The sequence below is a fragment of the Bubalus kerabau genome, chromosome 17, assembly GCF_029407905.1.
Source record: "Bubalus kerabau isolate K-KA32 ecotype Philippines breed swamp buffalo chromosome 17, PCC_UOA_SB_1v2, whole genome shotgun sequence".
NCBI lineage: Eukaryota > Metazoa > Chordata > Mammalia > Artiodactyla > Bovidae > Bubalus > Bubalus kerabau.
Window position 1 is genome coordinate 1,669,596 of NC_073640.1, and position 17,824 is coordinate 1,687,419.

The following is a 17,824-nucleotide window of genomic DNA, read 5'->3' on the forward strand; positions in this document are numbered from 1 at the left end:
AAACGGTACTTGGCTCCCTTGATGCGACCCCTAAAGTTCCCTGAAACGCCGGGTTCCCTCGAGTGGAACACCTAGAGTCCCGGCCCCACTTCATCTGAGCCCCATCTCCCCTCCTGATCGCGACAGGAGAGTCGATTCCCCTTCTTTGTGTGGAAGGTGTTCCCGGCCTTCCCGGCGCACCTCAGGATGATGCTGGTCTCACGAGGAAATTCGAGATGAGCCACGTGTGTTGTGCCACATGCCGAACGACCCCGATTTCCCCGTCCGCTCTTGAAATGAACCCGATACCCGGACACCTCTTTGAAGGCAACCCTGTGGGGGAAGGCACAAAATGAAGGGGCAATGACACCCCCGTGCATCTTCTGGAAACACCCGCAGGTTCCACACACAGCTCGACAAGGGGCCTGAGACCCCCTGAACGACTCGAGAGGCAAGCAGAGTTCCATTACTCAGACAAGATGAGGCCTGACTCTCCTGTCCCAACCCTGCAGGGACCCTGCGGTCGGAGTCAGAAATGGAGAGGAAGCTGAGGTTCCTGCCTCCAATCGAGATGAGGCCCTCTTTCATTTCGTCAAACCTAATGGAGTCCCGAGAGGCCCCTCTAATTCCTCAGTATCCCTCACCTCTCAGAGGCACCTGGGAAGTTCACTAAGGTCCCTGGTAGAGGTCGAGGGAAACGAGTGTTTCCCACCCCAACCCAAGAAAGACCTAGAGAGTCCTTCTTAAATGCGTCTTGAGGCCCTAGTCCCTCCCATGACTCCAGAGCAATGACGCGATCTGCCTGGCCACACTCATGGAGGCCTGACTTCTCTGGCGCCGCACGAGAGGCTCCCTGATCTCCCCATCATATCTCGTGAGAAACCCCACACTGGCGCCGCAGCTCGAGAAAACCCATGAGACGCTCCCGTCATCACGAGAGGAGGGCCATCTTTAACTGCATGGTGTGCAGATCAAGCGTGAACCTTCTGTCCAAGCTACACAGGACGCTTGACTCCCTTTAGGCCACTCATTGGGCTCCAAGAGTTACATGTCGCGACTCGAGAGGATAGTGGAGTCCTTTGCTTCTACTCGAGACGAGGCGTGACCCACCGGGTGAGACTGGAATGCGACCCCGATATCCCTGTTGCCCCTGGAGAGCAATACTACGTCCTGGACCCAAGCCTAGATGAGGACTCTTTGCCCTGAAGTGACTCGAGAGCAACCCCCAGCTCTCTCTGACAAGTTGAATGGAAGATTGGACTTCCTGGGCCAACACAAGAGGAAGCCTGAATTCCCCGTCGTAACTCGAGAATCCCGCCGCAACTCGAGAAAAACCACGTGTTTCCCTCGTCATCGCAATATGAGGCCCTTTCCCGCTGGAGCATCTCCAGAGAATTCCCACGTTCCGTCTTGAAGTGCGAAACTGTACTTGGCATCCTTGATGCGACCTCAAAAGTGCCGTGACATACCGGTCTCACTCGAGGGGACCACCGAAGTTCCCGGCACCACTTCATTTGAGCCCCTTCTCCCCTTCTGATCGCGACCGGTGGGTCGATTCCCCTGCTTTGTCTGCAAGGGGTTCCCTACCTTCACGGCGAACCTCAGGATGAGGCCGGTCTCCCGAGGAAATTCGAGACGTAGCCTCGTGGGTGGTACCACATGCTGAAAGACCCCAATTTTCTGGTACGCTCTTGAAAAGAACCCGATGCCCGGACACCTCTTTGAAGGCAACCCTGTGGATGAAGGCACAACACGAAGGGGCACTGACACCCCTGTGCATCATCCGGAAAAACCCACAGGTTCCACACACAGCTCAATAAGTGGCCTGTCACTCCATGAACAACTCGCAAGGCAAGCGGAGATCCATGCCTCCACAGAAGATGAGGCGTGACTCTCTTGTCCATACTCTGCAGGTACTCTGCGACCCGAGTCAGAAATGGAGAGGACACCTGAGGTTCCTGCCACAATACGAGATGAGGCCCTCTTCAATTGCACCAAACACAGTTGAGTAACGAAGGGCCCCTCCCAAATCCACAGTGTCCCTGACTTCTCAGAGGCACCCTGAGAAGTTGCCTGAGGTCACCGACACAAGTCGAGGGAACCCAGGGTTCCCTGCCACAACCCGAGAAAGACCTCAAGAGTCCTTCTTCAATGCGTCTTGAGGCCCGATTTGCCTACTATGACTCGAGAGCAATCACGCACTCCCCTTCACCACATGCACAGAGACCTGACGTCCCTAGCACCACACGAGAGGCTCTCTGAGCTCCCCGTCGTACCTTGTGAGAAATCTGATACTGGCGCCACAGCTGGAGAAAACCCACGAGACGCCCCCGTCATCGCGAGATGAGGGCCTTTTTTCCTGCATGGCCAGGAAAACAATCCCGAGTCATCTCTCCAAACTCCATAGGAGGCTTCACTCCCTTTACGCCACACAGTGGGCTCCAAGAGATACCCGTCGCGACTCGACAGGAGAACGGAGTCCTTTTTTTCCCCTCAAGACGAGGCCTGACTCTCCAGGTGAGTCGAGAATGCAACCCTGAGATCCCTGTCGGCCCAGTAGTGGAACACTAGGTCCTGGACACAAGCGTAGATGATGTCTATTTTGCCCTGCAGTGACTGGAGAGCAATCCCCAGTTCTAACTTGCAACTCGAATGGAATACTGGATTTTCCTGGCGCCACACAAGAGGCTCCCTGAGATCCCCGTGGTACTTCATGAGACACCCCACACTGGCGCCGCAGCTCAAGAAAACCCACGAGATGCCACCGTCATCTCGAGATGAGGGCCTTCTTTTCCTGCATGGCCTGGAGTCCAATCCCGAGTCCTCTCTCCAAACTCCACAGGAGGCTTGACTCCCTTTATTACACACATTGGGCTCCAAGAGATACCCATCACGACTCGAGACGAGAGCGGAATTCTTTGCTTACCCTCGAGCTGAGAACTGACTCCCCGGATGAGTCTGGAATGCAAACCCGAGATCCCTGTCGCAACTGGAGAGCAACATTAGATCCTGGACACAAGCCTAGATTAGGTCTCTTTTGCCCTGCAGTGACTCTAGCGCAATCCCCTGCTCCCCATCACAACCCGAATGGAAGATTGGATTTCAAGGCCAACAAGAGGAAGTCTAAATTCCCGGTCATGACTCGAGAATCCCGCCGCATCTTGAGCAAAACCACGTGGTTCTCCCGTCATCGCAAGATGAGGCCCTTGCCCGTTACAGCGTTTCAAAAGATGTCCCAGGTTCCGTCTTGAAGTGCGAAACGGTACTTGGCACCCTTGATGCGACACCAAAAGTCCCCCAACATGCCGGTCTCACTCAAGGGGAACACCGAGTTTCCCGGCACCACTTCATTTAAGCCCCTTCTCCCCTCCTGATCGTGACCGGTGGGTCGATTCCCCTGCTTTGTCTGCAAGGGGGCCCGACCTTCCCTGCACAACTCAGGATGAGGCCGGTCTCATGGGGAAATTGGATACGTAGCTTTGTGGGTGGTACCACTTGCCGAAAGACTCCAATTTCCCGGTCCGCTCTTGATAAGAATCCGATGCTCGGACACCTCTTGGAAGGCAGCCTTGAGTATGAAGGTACAAAACTAAGGGGCACAAACACACCTGTGCATCAACCGGAAAAACGGGTAGGTTACATACACAGCACGACAAGTGGCCTGTCACCTCGAGAACAACTCGAGAGGCAAGAGGAGTCCCATCCTCCAGAAAAGACGAGGCCTGACTCTCCTGTACCAACATGCAGGGACCTTGCGATCTGAGTCAGAAATGGAGAGGAACACTGAGGTTCCTGCTTCAACTCAAGATGAGTCCCTCTTACATTCCACCAAATGCAGAGGAGTCTCGAGAGGCCCCTCCAAACTGCACAGTATCCCTGACTTCTCAGAGGCACTCTGAGAAGCTCCCTGAGGTCGCAGGCACAAGTCAAGGGAACCCTGGGTTTAATGCAGTGACCCAAGAAAGACCTCGAGAGTCCTTCTTCAACCCGTCTTGAGGCCCGATTACCCTACCATGACTCAAGAGCAATGACGAACTCCCCCTAGCCATCTCATGGGGACCTGACTTCCCTGGCGCCACACGAGAGGCTCCCTGAGCTCCCTCTCGTACCTCGTCAGAAACCTGGCACTAGCGTGGCAGTCTAGAAAACCCACGAGACGCCGCCGTCATCGCGAGATGAGTGCCTTCTTTTCCTGCATGGCGTGGAGAGGAATCCCGAGTCCTCTATCCAAACACCACAGGAGGCTTGACTCCCTTTAGGGCACACAGTGGGCTCCAAGAGAAACCCATCGCGACCCAAAAGGACAGCAGAGTTCTTTGCTTCCCCTTGAGACGAGGCCTGATTCCCCGGGTGAGTCTGGTATGCAAGCCCGTGATCCCTGTCGCCCCTAGGGACGAACATTAAGTCCTGGACACAAGCCTAGATGAGGTCTATTTTGCCCTGCAGTGACTCGAGGGCAATCCCCAGCTCTCCCTTTAAACTCGAATGGAAGATAGGACTTCCCTGGGCCAACACATGAGGAAGACTGTATTCCCTGTCGAAACTCGAGAATCCCGCCACAACTCCAGAAATGCCACGTGGCTCCCCCGTCGTCGCAAGATGAGGCCTTTGCCCCCTACAGCATCTCAAGGAAGTCCCACGTTCCGTCTTTAAGTGCAAAACGGTATTGGCACCCTTGATGCGACCTCAAAAGTTCCTCGACACACCGGTCTGACTCGAGGAGAACACCGAGGTTCCCGGCACCACTACATCTGGGCCCCTTCTCCCCTCCTGATCGCGACAGGAGGGTCGATTCCCCTGTTTTGTCTTGAAGGGGTTCCCGCCTTTCCCGGTGCATCTCAGGATGAGGCCGGTCTCACGAGGATATTCGAGACATAGCCTCGTGGATGGTGACACATGCCGAAAGACCCCAATTTAACGGTCCGCTCTTGATAAGATCCCAATGCCCGGACACCTCTTTGAAGATAACCCTTTTGATGAAGGCACAACACGAAGGGGCACTGACACCCCCGGGTATCGTCCGGAGAAACCCGCAGGTACCACACACAGCTAGAGAAGTGACCTGTCACCCCGTGAACAACTGGAGAGGCAAGCAGAGTTCCATTCCTCCACACAAGACGAGGCCTGACTCTCCTGTTCGAACTCTGCAGCGAAACTGCGATCCGAGTCAGATCTGGCCCAGGGGAAGTCAGGAGAGGAAACATGAGTTTCCTGCCTCCTCTCGAGATGAGGCCCTCTTCCATTGCACCGAACCCAGTGGAGTCCCGAGAGGCCCCTCCCAACTGCACAGTATCCCTGACTTCTCAGAGGCACCCTTAGACCTTCCTGAGATCACCGGCACAAGTCGAGGGAACCAAGGGTTTCCTGCCCCAACCCGTAAAAGACCTCGAGAGTCCTTCTTCAACGCGTCTTGAGGTGCGATTCCCCTACCATGACTCGAGAGCAATGACGCGCTCCCCCTAGCCACGAGCATAGAAACCTGACTTCCCTGGCACCACAGGAGAGGCTCCCTGAGCTCCCCATTATACCTCGTGAGCAACACCACACTGGAGCCGCAGCTCGAGAATACCCACGAGACACCCCAGTCCTCACGAGATGAGGGCCTTCTTTTGCTGTATGGCCTGGAGAGCAATCCTGAGTCCTCTCTCCAAACTCCACAGGAGGCTTGACTCATTTTAGGCCACACAGTGAGCACCAAGATATACCCGTCGCGACTTGACAGGAGAGCGGTGTCCTTGGCTTCCCCTCGAGATGAGGCCTGATTCCCCGGGTGAGTCGAGAATGCAATGCCGAGATACCTGTCGCCCCAGCAGAGGAACATTAGGTCCTGGACACAAGCCTAGATGAGCTCTATTTGGCCCTGCAGTGTCTCGAGAGCAATCCCCAGTTCTAACTCACAATTCGAAAGAAAACTGGACTTCCCTGGGCCAGTTGAAGAGGAAGCCTGAATTCCCCGTCGTCACTCGACAATCCCGCCGCAACTCGAGAAAAAACACGTGGTTCCAACGTCTTCACAAGATGAGGCCCTTGCCCACTACGGCGTCTCAAGGGAAGTTCCATGTTCCGCCCTGAAGTGAGAAACGGTACCTGACACCCTTCGTGAGAACCCCAAAGGTTCCCCGACACCCTGGGTTCCCTCGATGGGAACACCGAGAGTCCCGGCACCGCTTCATCTGAGCCCCTTCTCCCCTCCTGATCGCGACAGGAGAGTCGATTCCCCTGCGTGGTCCGGAAGGGGTTCCCGGCCCTCCCGGCGCACCTCAGGATGAGGCCGGTCTCACGAGGAAATTCGAGACGAGCCACGTGGGTGGTGCCACATGCCGCACGCCCCCGATTCCCCGGTCCGCTTTTGAGAAGGACCCGAGGCCCGGACACCTCTTCGAAGGCAACCCTGTGGGTGAAGGCACAACACGAAGAGGCACTGACACCCCCGTGCATCATCCGGAAAGACCCGCGGGTTCCACACACAGCTCGGCGAGGGGCCTGAGTCCCCCTGAACAACTCGAGAGGCAAGCGGGGTTTCCTTCCTCAGACAAAACGAGGCCTGACTCTCCTGTCCCAACTCTGCAGGGACCCTGCGGTCGGAGTCCGAAACGGAGAGGAAGCCTGAGGTTCCTGCCTCCCCTCGAGGTGAGGCCCTCTTCCGTTACGCCAGACCCAGCGGAGTCCCGAGAGACCCCGCCACCTCCACAGTATCCCTCACCTCTCAGAAGCACCCTGGGAAGTTCCCTAAGGTCCCCGGCAGAAGGCGAGGGAAACGAGGGTTTCCTGCCGCCACCCGAGAAAGACCTCGAGAGTCCTTCTTCAACGCGTCTCGAGGCCCTAGTCCCCTCCCGTGACTCAGCCATGACGCGCTCCCCCTCGCCACGCGCATGGAGACCTGACTTCCCTGGCGCCACATGAGAGGCTCCCTGAGATCCTCGTCGTGCCTCGGGAGAAAACCCCCACGGGCGCCGCAGCTCGAGGAAACCCCTGAGACGCCCCAGTCCTCGCGAGCTGAGGGCCTTCCTTTCCTGCATGGCCTGGAGAGCAATCCCGGGTCCTCTCTCCTAACTGAAGAGGAGGCTGGACTCCCTTGAGGCTACTCAGGGGGCCCCAAGAGATCCGGGTCGCGACTCAAGGGGAGAGCGAAGTCCTTGGCTTCCCCTCGAGACGAGCCCTGACTCCCCGGGGTAACCTGGAATGCAAACCCGAGATCCCTGCCTTCCCTGGAGAGGAATATTAGGTCCCGGACACACGCCTAGATGAGGTGTCTTGGGCCCTGCAGTGACTCGAGCGCAACCCCCAGCTTTCTTTCGCAACTCGAGGGGAAGATTGGGCTTCCCAGGGCCAACCCAAGAGGAAGCCTGAGATCCCCGTCGTAACTCGAGAATCCGCCGCAACTCGAGAAAAACCACATGGTTCCCACGTCTTCGCAAGATGAGGCCCTTGCCCGCAACGGCCTCTCAATGGAAGTCCCGTGTTCCGCCCTGAAGGGCAAAACGGTCCCTGACAGCCTTCATGCGACCCCCAAAAGTTCCTCGACACGCCGGGTTCCCTTGAGGGTAACACCGAGGGTTCCAGCCCCACTTCATCTGAGCCCATTCTCCCCTCCTGATGGCGACAGGAGAGTCGATCCCCCTGCGTTGTCTGGAAGGGTCCCCGGCCTTCCCGGCATACCTCAGGATGCAGCCGGCCTCACTAGGAAATTTGAGACTAGCCCCGTGGGTGGTCCCACATGCCGAAAGACCCCGATTTCCCTGTCCGCTCTTGAAAAGAACCCGAGGCCCGGACACCTCTTCGAAGGCAACCCAGTGGGTGAAGGCACAACACGAAGGGGCACTGTCACCGTCGTGCATCGTCCGGAAACACCCGCAGGTTCCACACACAGCTGAACAAGGGGCCTGAGACCCCCTGAGCACCTCGAGAGGCAAGCCGAGTTCCCTTCCTCAGACAAGAAGATTCCTGAGTCTCCTGTCCCAACTCTGCAGGGACCCTGCGGGCGGAGTCCGAAACGGAGAGGAAGCCTGAGGTTCCTGCCTTCCCTGGAGATGAGGCCCTCTTCCATTGCGCCAAACCCAGTGGAGTCCTGAGAGGCCCCGCCAACTCCACAGCATCCTTCATCTGTCAGAAGCACACTGGGAAGTTCCCTAAGGTCACCGGTAAACTTTTATTGCACAAGGTCCCCATGAAAAGGCCCACGCAGCAGGACAGCCACAGATTCTGTCTGCCATTAAAGGGCAGTAAGGTGCCCTCCCCCCTTCTTTGCTGCCTCGGCGGCCACCAGGGTGCAATTCGCATACCCTTCCCTTTCACATCCTAGCAGGTGCTCCAGGGCCCGCTGGCCTACAAAGTGCCAGAAGCAGGGCTGGGCCAGCCGGCCAGAATTCAGGGTTCTGTCCCTTGGACTTCCAGCGGACACTAGGCTGCTTGGGAAAACCGCCCAGACTCTGAGGTTTTTCAGCAGAGGGGTGGAGCGGTAAAGGCCTTGACCCCAAAGACGAGGCCTTTCTGCGACCGCCAGGTTGGGGAGCTCTGAGACTGTGCCAACACAGGGCGGAATACATGGTTCCCTGCTCCACACAGTCCCCGTTCCCTTACCTGTGTTCCGCACCCCTCCACTGTGGCCAATGGATGCCGATCCTTGGGGATCCAAGAGTTCACGAAATGGGCATTCCCAGCCGCAATGGCGACCCCCAACAGCACATCTGGAAAGCCCTCCCCCACCCCCGCCAGGAGCCGACACCCGCCCTGTGCTGCCCGGGTTCGCCCCGCCCCTGCCGCACTCCAGGGCCGCTGCCCACCTTCACCAGTGGCTCTCGGTGAGCCCCGTCCCCACGCCCGGTTCCAGGAGAGGCTCTCGGACCTCGCTGCTGCCGCCAGGTCAAACATGAGGACAATACATACACCCCACAGAGACAATCCAAGCTGTCTATGATTTAGGGATAAAACGAGGACTACAGAAAGGCAAGATGACCTGACCTAGGAGGGCCATGATATTCTATAGAACCAGACAAAGTTGGTTACCAAGGAAACTTTTTTCCTTGGAACCCGGAAAGCTGGTTCTTTGCATATGCAATGACCAACAATTAGCTTGTTACCCAAGCCTGCTTTACTGCCACCCCCATCCCACCACTCCCCAGAAGACTGGCTCAAAGAAATATTTTAAATCTCAGGCGGAAACCTGGAAGATGTCTTGTCTGTCTGTTTAGATTAAGGTATGTGTCAGTGTGAGCCTTGTGTTTTTTGATAATATTGCTCAAGTTCTGTGTTCTGATTTCAATGGTCTCAAGACAAGGCAGCCCTTCCAAATCAAACTGCTGGAAATACAAGAAAACATTGACCTAAATGAATGTCAGAGTCCCGTGAACTGGGAACTAGTCAATATTAAATATCTAGTATTTTTGGTTTTGCTCCTCCATTATAGAAATGTCTAAGAGTCAACAACATTAAGCACAACATGTTCATAGTGCCTAGGTTTCTTTTGAGGTAAAAATTGCTCTATTGTTATATCTGTCACAAGCTTGTCAGCAAGAAACTACCTGGAAACGACAACAACAAAAGTAAAAAATGTAAATGTGATATGAGCTTTTAGACAAACCCTTAACAATAATTATACTCTAAAATATCTGCCTCTCATAGTCTTGATTGAAGGCAGAGGAGAAGGGGACGACAGAGGATAAGATGGTTGGATGGCATCACTGACTCGATGGACATGAGTTTGAGCAAGCCCCTGGTGCTGGTGATGGACACGGAAGCCTAGCGTCCTTCAGGCCACGGGGTACCAAAGACTCAGACATGACTGAGCAACTGAACTGAACTGAACTAACAAACGTTTCTCCAGGTGTTTTGGTTACCCGCGTTTCTATCCTTGTGACGACAGTGTATTGAATAGCTAGGTCATTTCCAAAGAAATGAAAGTTCTGAAACATTCACGACTTGAAAGGACCTCCCTTTTACACAGAAACAAAAGAGATTTTTGACTCTCCATGAATAGTGTCTGGCACCATCCTGACATGTTTAATGTAAGAAAGCAATTGTTTTGTTTTGTTTTGTTCTGTTCTTGGGGGTGGGGGGAGGGGGGCGGGCTATAGCCAATGCCAATATAAAAGTCAGTTCTTGGTTGCTGAAGGGAAATGTATGACTTGTTATTACAAGAAAGTATGTGGAATGCAATGGCACTTGAGGAAGGAAAACGAAGTAGTTCTGTTTTACAGGTGGCAGTTTCAGGATGGGAGAAGCAAAGGAATGGGTACAGAATGGGATAAGGAGGTTGTAGGGAAAGTGGACCCCCAGAAAAGAGTTCTGTGCCTAGCACAAGTTTTCTTGAGATGTCGAACTGCCTTTGCTAATGGAGTTTAAGTGTCTTTACCTCTTAAGTGATCTCTTCTAGGTTGACCTAGAACAGAAATCTTTTGTTAGCTTTGGCTAAGTGGAGAAGTAGTGTTTCACGGTGACATATGTGATCCTTCCTGACTGTTTGCAGCCCTTTTGATATCGATGCACTGCTTCTGCTGCTGCTGCCGCCGCCGCTGCTGCTAAGTCGTTTCAGTCGTGTCCGACTCTGTGCGACCCCATAGACGGCAGCCCACCAGGCCCCACAGTCCCTGGGGTTCTCTAGGCAAGAACAGTGGAGTGGGTTGCCATTTCCTCCTCCCATGCATGAAAGTGAAAAGTGAACGTGAAGTCGCTCAGTGGTGTCCGACTCTTAACCACCCCATGGACTGCAGCCTACCAGGCTCCTCCATCCATGGGATTTTCCACGCAAGAGTACTGGAGTGGGGTGCCATTGCCTTCTCCCATATCTATGCACAAGCCTGCCTAAATCATTGACTTCTAGCTAGCTTTGGGATGCCAATGACCATCCACCCTTACCAGGCAACAGAGAAGAGAAAAACACTTAGCACAGGAGGTCCTGGTAAGGAACGAGGAACTAACAAGCTCCCGCCAACCAGGATTCTGCAGAGGTCAACAAGAGGTCAATAAGAGATGGAAGACTGCAGTCCAGAGGTCCTAGCAACTTCCATCTTGCAGCAGAGACCCAGCATAGTCAAAACGAATTCAATGTTGCAAAAAATAAGTAAACAAATAAAGGACAGAAGTTCTTTGAACACATGACTGAGATTAGGGGTGAGGCAGTACATGTACGGTGCCCGGAAAATCTTAAAGTATGAGAAAGGAAAGAAATTAAAGACAACTATCAAGCTGTCCAAACTGATAAAAACGAAAGATTACACAGTTTTTTCTGTATATATTAGCAGATAATAATCTGAAAAGGAATTAAAAAAAATTCCCTTTCAATAATGTCAACATGAATACAGCACTTTGCCATGGATGTAACGAGGATGACAAGACTGGCACACTGGAAATTATACACCCTGGCTGAAAACTATCCTGAATACATGGACAGGTATTCCATAACAATGGAAAGACTTAAGATGGCAATATCATGGAATGCATCTTCAATCTGAAATGAAGATTTGATATGATTTGATTGCTCAGAGCTTTTGTGTCATCAATTGTTATTAAAGTATAAATGAGATAGAGAAAGCTGCTGACTTAGACTTGAGGCGGGGTGTACGCCCTGCTGGTCTCTAGCCAGATATTCTACAGGCACTAGCAGTCAGCTAAGGAAAGAAAGGCACTGTCTCAGGTAATGGCACCAGGCCCCTCCCCCACGACATGCCTTGAGGTCACATTGGCAGCAGGTGAGTCATCCTGGGCCAAAAACTGATTGACATGAATCTTGAAGAAAGGCAGTATTCCAGGCAAATACATCATTTCCTTAACATAGATTAGGAGAACAAGGTACGAGGAAAACATACTGTTTTGTTCAAGTCGCTTCTGAGCCTATTGGGGGAACCGACCTGAAGCCAGAGTCCAGCAGATATACATAGGATATTTACATCGCTTAAGACAAACATTTCCTCAGAAACAAATGCATTGCTTAGCTCAAGGTTTGTCTGCGAAATTCTTACACATCAGGAGATGGCTCCGAGCTGGGTTTCTACACACAAGAACATGAATGCAAAGGACAAGCCTGCACAGCCCATCTGCCCCCCTCCCCCACAGCCAGCAGCATTTCCAAGTGACCTCCTAAGGCCTTCCCCAAAATACAGGGGCACCTCTGGGTTTCCTGTTTCCCTCACTTCGAACACTTTTCTTAAAAAAAAAAAAAAAAAATCCTGCACACTTCTTGATAGAATGCCACAGTGCAAGGAAAACAGGCCTTCAATACTTAAGCCTCCCTGTGCCAAACACTTGGGGCTTGGTTTTGTTTTGTTTTGTTTTTTTAATTACACCAGCACATAATTTAAACTTTTTACAATTTCTAATTATTCAGTACCAAAACACCAAACTTTTATTGCACAAGGTCCCCATGAAAAGGCCCACGCATCAGGACAGCCACAGATTCTGCCATGAAAGGGCAGCAAGGTGCCCTCCCCACTTCTTTGCTGCCTGGGCGGCCACCAGGGTTTGAAATTCATGCACCTTACTAACTTTCTAGGGTGCAATTCGCGGACCCTTCCCTTTCTCATCCTAGCAGGTGCTCCAGGGCCCGCTGGCCTACAAAGTGCCAGAAGCAGGGATGGGCCAGCCGGCCAGAGTTCAGGGTTCTGTCCCTTGGACTTCCAGGGGACACTAGGCTGCTTGGGAAAACCGTGCAGACTGAGATTTTTCAGCAAAGGGGTGGAGCGGTAAAGGCCTTGACACCAAGGGCGAGGCCTTTCTGCAACCGCCAGGTTGGGGAGCTCCGAGAATGTGCCAACAGAGGGCGGAATACGTGGTTCCCTGCTCCAAGCAGTCCCAGTTCCCTGACCTGTGGCCCACAGCCCTCCGCTGCACCCACTAGATGTGGATCCTTGGGGACACAGGAGCGTAGGAAATGGGCGTTCCTAGCCGCAGTGGCGACCCCGGAGAGCACAACTGGGACCGAACCCCCACCCACAGCCATCTAAATCTCGACCCGGGCAGCCCAGGTTTACCCCGCCCCGGGTGCACTCCCAGCGCGTTTCCAGCCTCAGTGGCCACCACCGAGAGCACAACTGGGAAGCCCTCCCCCACCCCCGCCAGGAGCCGAACCCCGCCCCGCGCCACCCGGGTTCACCCCGCCCCTGCCGCACTCCCAGCGCGTTTCCAGCTGCAGTGGGGACCCCCGAGAGCACAACTGTTACCGCCCCCCACCCCCTCCCGACCAGAACCCCGACCCGCACCGCCCGGGATCGCCCCGCCCCTGGCGCGCTCCCGGCGCGTTGCCCACTTCCACCAGGGGCTCCCGGTGAGCCCCGTCCCCACGCCCGGTTCCAGGAGAGGCTCTTGGACCTCGCTACTGCCGCCAGGTCAAACACGAGGACAATACATCCACCCCACAGAGACAGTCCAAGCTGTGTATGATTTAGGGTTCAAACGAGGACTACAGAAAAGAAAGATGTCCTGACCTAGGAGGGCCATGAGAGTCTATAGATCCAAACAAAATTGGGTACCAAGGAAACTTTTTTCCTTGGAACCCGGAAAGCTGGTTCTTTGCAAATGCAATGACCAACAATTAGCTTGTTACCCAAGCCTGCCTCGCTGCCACCCCCACTCCCCCCCCCCCCACTTCCCAGGAAAACGGCTCAAAGAAATATTTTAAATCTCAGGCGGAAAACTGGAAGATGTCTTGTCTGACTGTTTGGATTAAGGTATATGTCAGTGTGAGCCTTGTGTTTTTTGATAATATTGCTCAAGTTCTGAGTTCTGATTTCAATGGTCTCAAGACAAGGCAGCCCTTCCAAATCAAACTGCTGGAAATACAAGAAAACATTGACCTAAATGAATGTCAGAGTCCCGTGAACTGGGAACTAGTCAATATTAAATATCTAGTATTTTTGGTTTTGCTCCTCCACTATAGACATGTCTAAGAGTCAACAACATTAAGCACAACATGTTCATAGTGCCTAGGTTTCTTTTGAGGTAAAAATTGCTCTATTGTTATATGTGTCACAAGCTTGTCAGCAAGAAAGTACGTGGAAACAGCAACAACCAATGTAAAAAATGTAAATGTGATATGAGCTTTTAGATAAACTCTTAACAATAATTATACTCTAAAATATCTGCCTCTCATAGTCTTGATTGAAGGCAGAGGAGAAGGGGATGACAGAGGATAAGATGGTTGGATGGCATCACTGACTCGATGGACATGAGTTTGAGCAAGCCCCTGGAGTTGGTGATGGACACGGAAGCCTGGCGTCCTGCAGGCCACGGGGTCCCAAAGAGTCAGACTCGACTGAGCAACTGAACTGAACTGAACTTACAATCGTTCCTCCAGGTGTTTTGGTTACCTGAGTTTCTATCCTGGTGCTAAACTAAGTGACGACAGTGTATTGAATAGCTAGGTCACTTCCAAATAAATGAAACTTCTTAAACATTCACGACTTGAAAGGACCTCCCTTTTACACAGAAACAAAAGAGCTTTTTGACTCTGCATGAATAGTGACTGGCACCATCCGAACATATTAAATGTAAGAAAGCAATTTTTTTGTTTTGTTTTGTTTTGTTCTGTTCTTGTCGGAAGCGGGGTGGGCGCTATTATCACTGATAGGTATGCTCACCAATCTATCAAATGCCAATATAAGAGTCAGTTCTTGGTTGCTGAAGGGAAATGTATGACTTGTTATTACAAGAATGTATGGAATGCAATCACACTTTAAGAAGGAAAACGAAGTAGTTCTGTCTTACAGGTGGCATTTTCAGGACGGGAGAAGCAAAGGAATGGGTACAGAATGGGATAAGGAGGTTGTAGGGAAAGTAGGCCCCCAGAAAAGAGTTTTGTGCCTAGCACAAGTTTTCTTGAGATGTTGAACTGCCTTTGCTAATGGAGTTTAAGTTTCTTTACCTCTTAAGTGATCTCTTCTAGGTTGACCTAGAACAGAAATCTTTCGTTAGCTTTGGCTAAGGGGAGAAGTATTGTTTCACGATGACATATGTGATCCTACCTGACTGTTCTCATCCCCTTTGATATCTATGCACTGCTGCTGCTGCTGCTGCTGCAACTGCTAAGTGGTTCAGTTGAGGCCGACCCTGTGCCACGCCATAGATGGCAGCCCACCAGGCCCTGCAGTCCCTGGGGTTCTCTAGGCAAGAACACTGGAGTGGATTGCCATTTCCTCCTCCTATGCATGAAAGTGAAAAGTGAAAATGAAGTCACTCAGTGGTGTCCGACTCTTAGCCACCCCATGGACTGCAGCCTACCAGGCTCCTCCGTCCTTGGGATTTTCCAGGAGTGGGGTGCCATTGCCTTCTCCCATATCTATGCACAAGCCTGCTTAAATAATTGACTTCTAGCCAACTTTGGGATGCCCATGACCACCCACCCTTACCAGGCAACAGAGAAGAAAAAAACACTTACCACAGGAGGTTCTGATAAGGAACAAGGAACTAACAAGCTCCCACCTACCAGGATTCTGCAGAGATCAACAAGAGGTCAGCAAGAGATGAGAGACTGCAGTCCAGAGGTCCTAGCTACTTCCATCTAGCAACAAACACCCAGCATAGTCAAAACGATTTCAATGTTAAAGAATAAATAAATAAATAAATAAAAGGACAGAAGTTCTTTGAACACATGTCTGAATTTAGGGGTGAGGCATTACATATGTGTCCCAGGATAATCTTAAAGTGTCAGAAAGTAAAGAAATTAAAGACAACTATCAAGCTGTCCAAACTGATAAAAATGAATGAGTACACAGTTTTATCTGTATACATTAGCAGATAATAATCTGAAAAGGAATTTTAAAAAATTCCCTTTCAATAATATCAACATGAATAAAACACTTTGCCATGGATGTAACGAGGATGACAAGATTAGCACACTGGAAATTATACACCCTGGCTGAAAACTATCCTGAATACATGGACAGATATTCCATAACGATGGAAAGACTTAAGATGGCAATACCATGGAATGCATCTTCAATCTGAAATGAAGATTTGATATGATTTGATCGCTCAGAGCTTTTGTGTCATCAAGTGTTATTAAAGTATTAAAGAGATAGAGAAAGCTGCTGACTTAGACTCGAGGCGGGGTGGGGGGTGGGTAGTAAGAGTACCCCCTGCTGGTCTTTAGCCAGATATTCTACAGGCACTAGCAGTCAGCTAAGGAAAGAAAGGAACTGTTTCAGGGAATGGCACCAGGCCCCTCCCCCACGACATGCATTGAGATAATATTGGCAGCAGGTGAGTCATCCCGGGCCAAAACTTGATTGACATGAATCTTGAAGAAAGGCAGTATTGCAGGCAAATATATCATTTCCTTAACATAGATAAGGAGAACAAGCTAGGAGGAAAACATGCTGTTTTGTTCAAATCCCTTCTGAGCCTTTTGGGGGAACCGACCTGAAGCCAGAGTCTAGCGGAAATACATAGGATATTTACATCGCTTAAGACAAACATTTTCTTAGGAAAAAATGCATTGCTTAGCTCAAGGTTTGTCTGCGAAATTCTTACACATCAGGAGATGGCTCAGAGCTGGGTTTCCACACACAAGAACATCCATGCAAAGGACAAGCCTGCACAGCCCATCTGCCCCGCTCCCGCACAGCCAGCAGCATTTCCAAGTGACCTCCTAAGGCCTTCCCCAAAATACAGGGGCACCTCTGGGTTTCCTGTTTCCCTCACTTCGAACACTTTTCTTAAAAAAAAAAAAATCCTGCACACTTCTTGATAGAATGCCACAGTGCAAGGAATACAGTCCTTCAATATTTAAACCTCCATTTGCAAAACACTTGGAGCTTGGTTTTGTTTTGTTTTGTTTTTTAATTACACCACCACATAATTTAAAGCTTTTACACGTTCTAATTATTCAGTTCCAAAACACCAAACTTTTATTGCACAGGGTCCTCATGAAAAGGCCCACGCAGCTGGACAACCACAGATTCTGCCATGAAAGGGCAGCAAGTTGCCCTCCCCCCTTCTTTGCTGCCTGGGCGGCCACCAGGGTTTGAAATCCATGCACCCTATTAAGTTTCTAGGGTGCAATCCATGGACCCTTCCCTTTCCCATCCCAGCAGGTGCTCAAGGGCCCTCTGGCTTACAAAGTGCCAGAAGCAGGGCTGGGCCAGCCGGCCAGAGTTCAGTGTTCTGTCCCTTGGACTTCCAGAGGACACTAGGCTGCTTGGAAAAAATGCGCAGACTCTGAGATTTTTCAGCAGAGGGGTGGAGCGCTTAAGGCCTTGACCCCAAAGGCAAGGCCTTTCTGCGACCGCCAGGTTGGGGAGCTCCGAGAATGTGCCAACAGACGGCGGAATACTTGGTTCCCTGCTCCACGCAGTCCCAGTTCCCTTACCTGTGGTCCGCAGCCCTCCGCTGCACCCACGGGATGGCGATCCTTGGGGACCCAGGAGCGGACGAAATGGGCGTTCCCAGCCGCAGTTGCAACCCCCGAGAGCGCAACTGGGAACCCCTCCCCATCCCCCCCTTGAGCCGACCCCCGCCCCGCGCCGCCAGGGTTAGCCCCGCCCCTGCCGCGCTCCCGGTGCGTTCCCAGCCGCAGTGGCGACCCCCGGGAGCACAACTGGGACCAACCCCCACCCAAAGCCATCGGAATCTCGACCCCCGCAGCCCAGGTTTACCCAGTCCCTGGTGCGCTCCCGGCGCGTTTTCAGCCTCAGTGTCCACCTCGGAGAGCACAACTGGGAAGCCCGCCCCCAAACCCGCCAGAAGCCGACTCCCGCCCCACGCCGCCCGCGTTCGCCCCGCCCCTGCACGGTCCAGGTACCTTCCCAGCTTCTAGCGTTCACGCCCGGGTAGGAGCAGGATGTAGGAGTATGGGAGATGTGTCTGGAGCCTGACAGCCTCAGCTCCGCTCTGGCCTGCCCTTTGGACCTAGGAG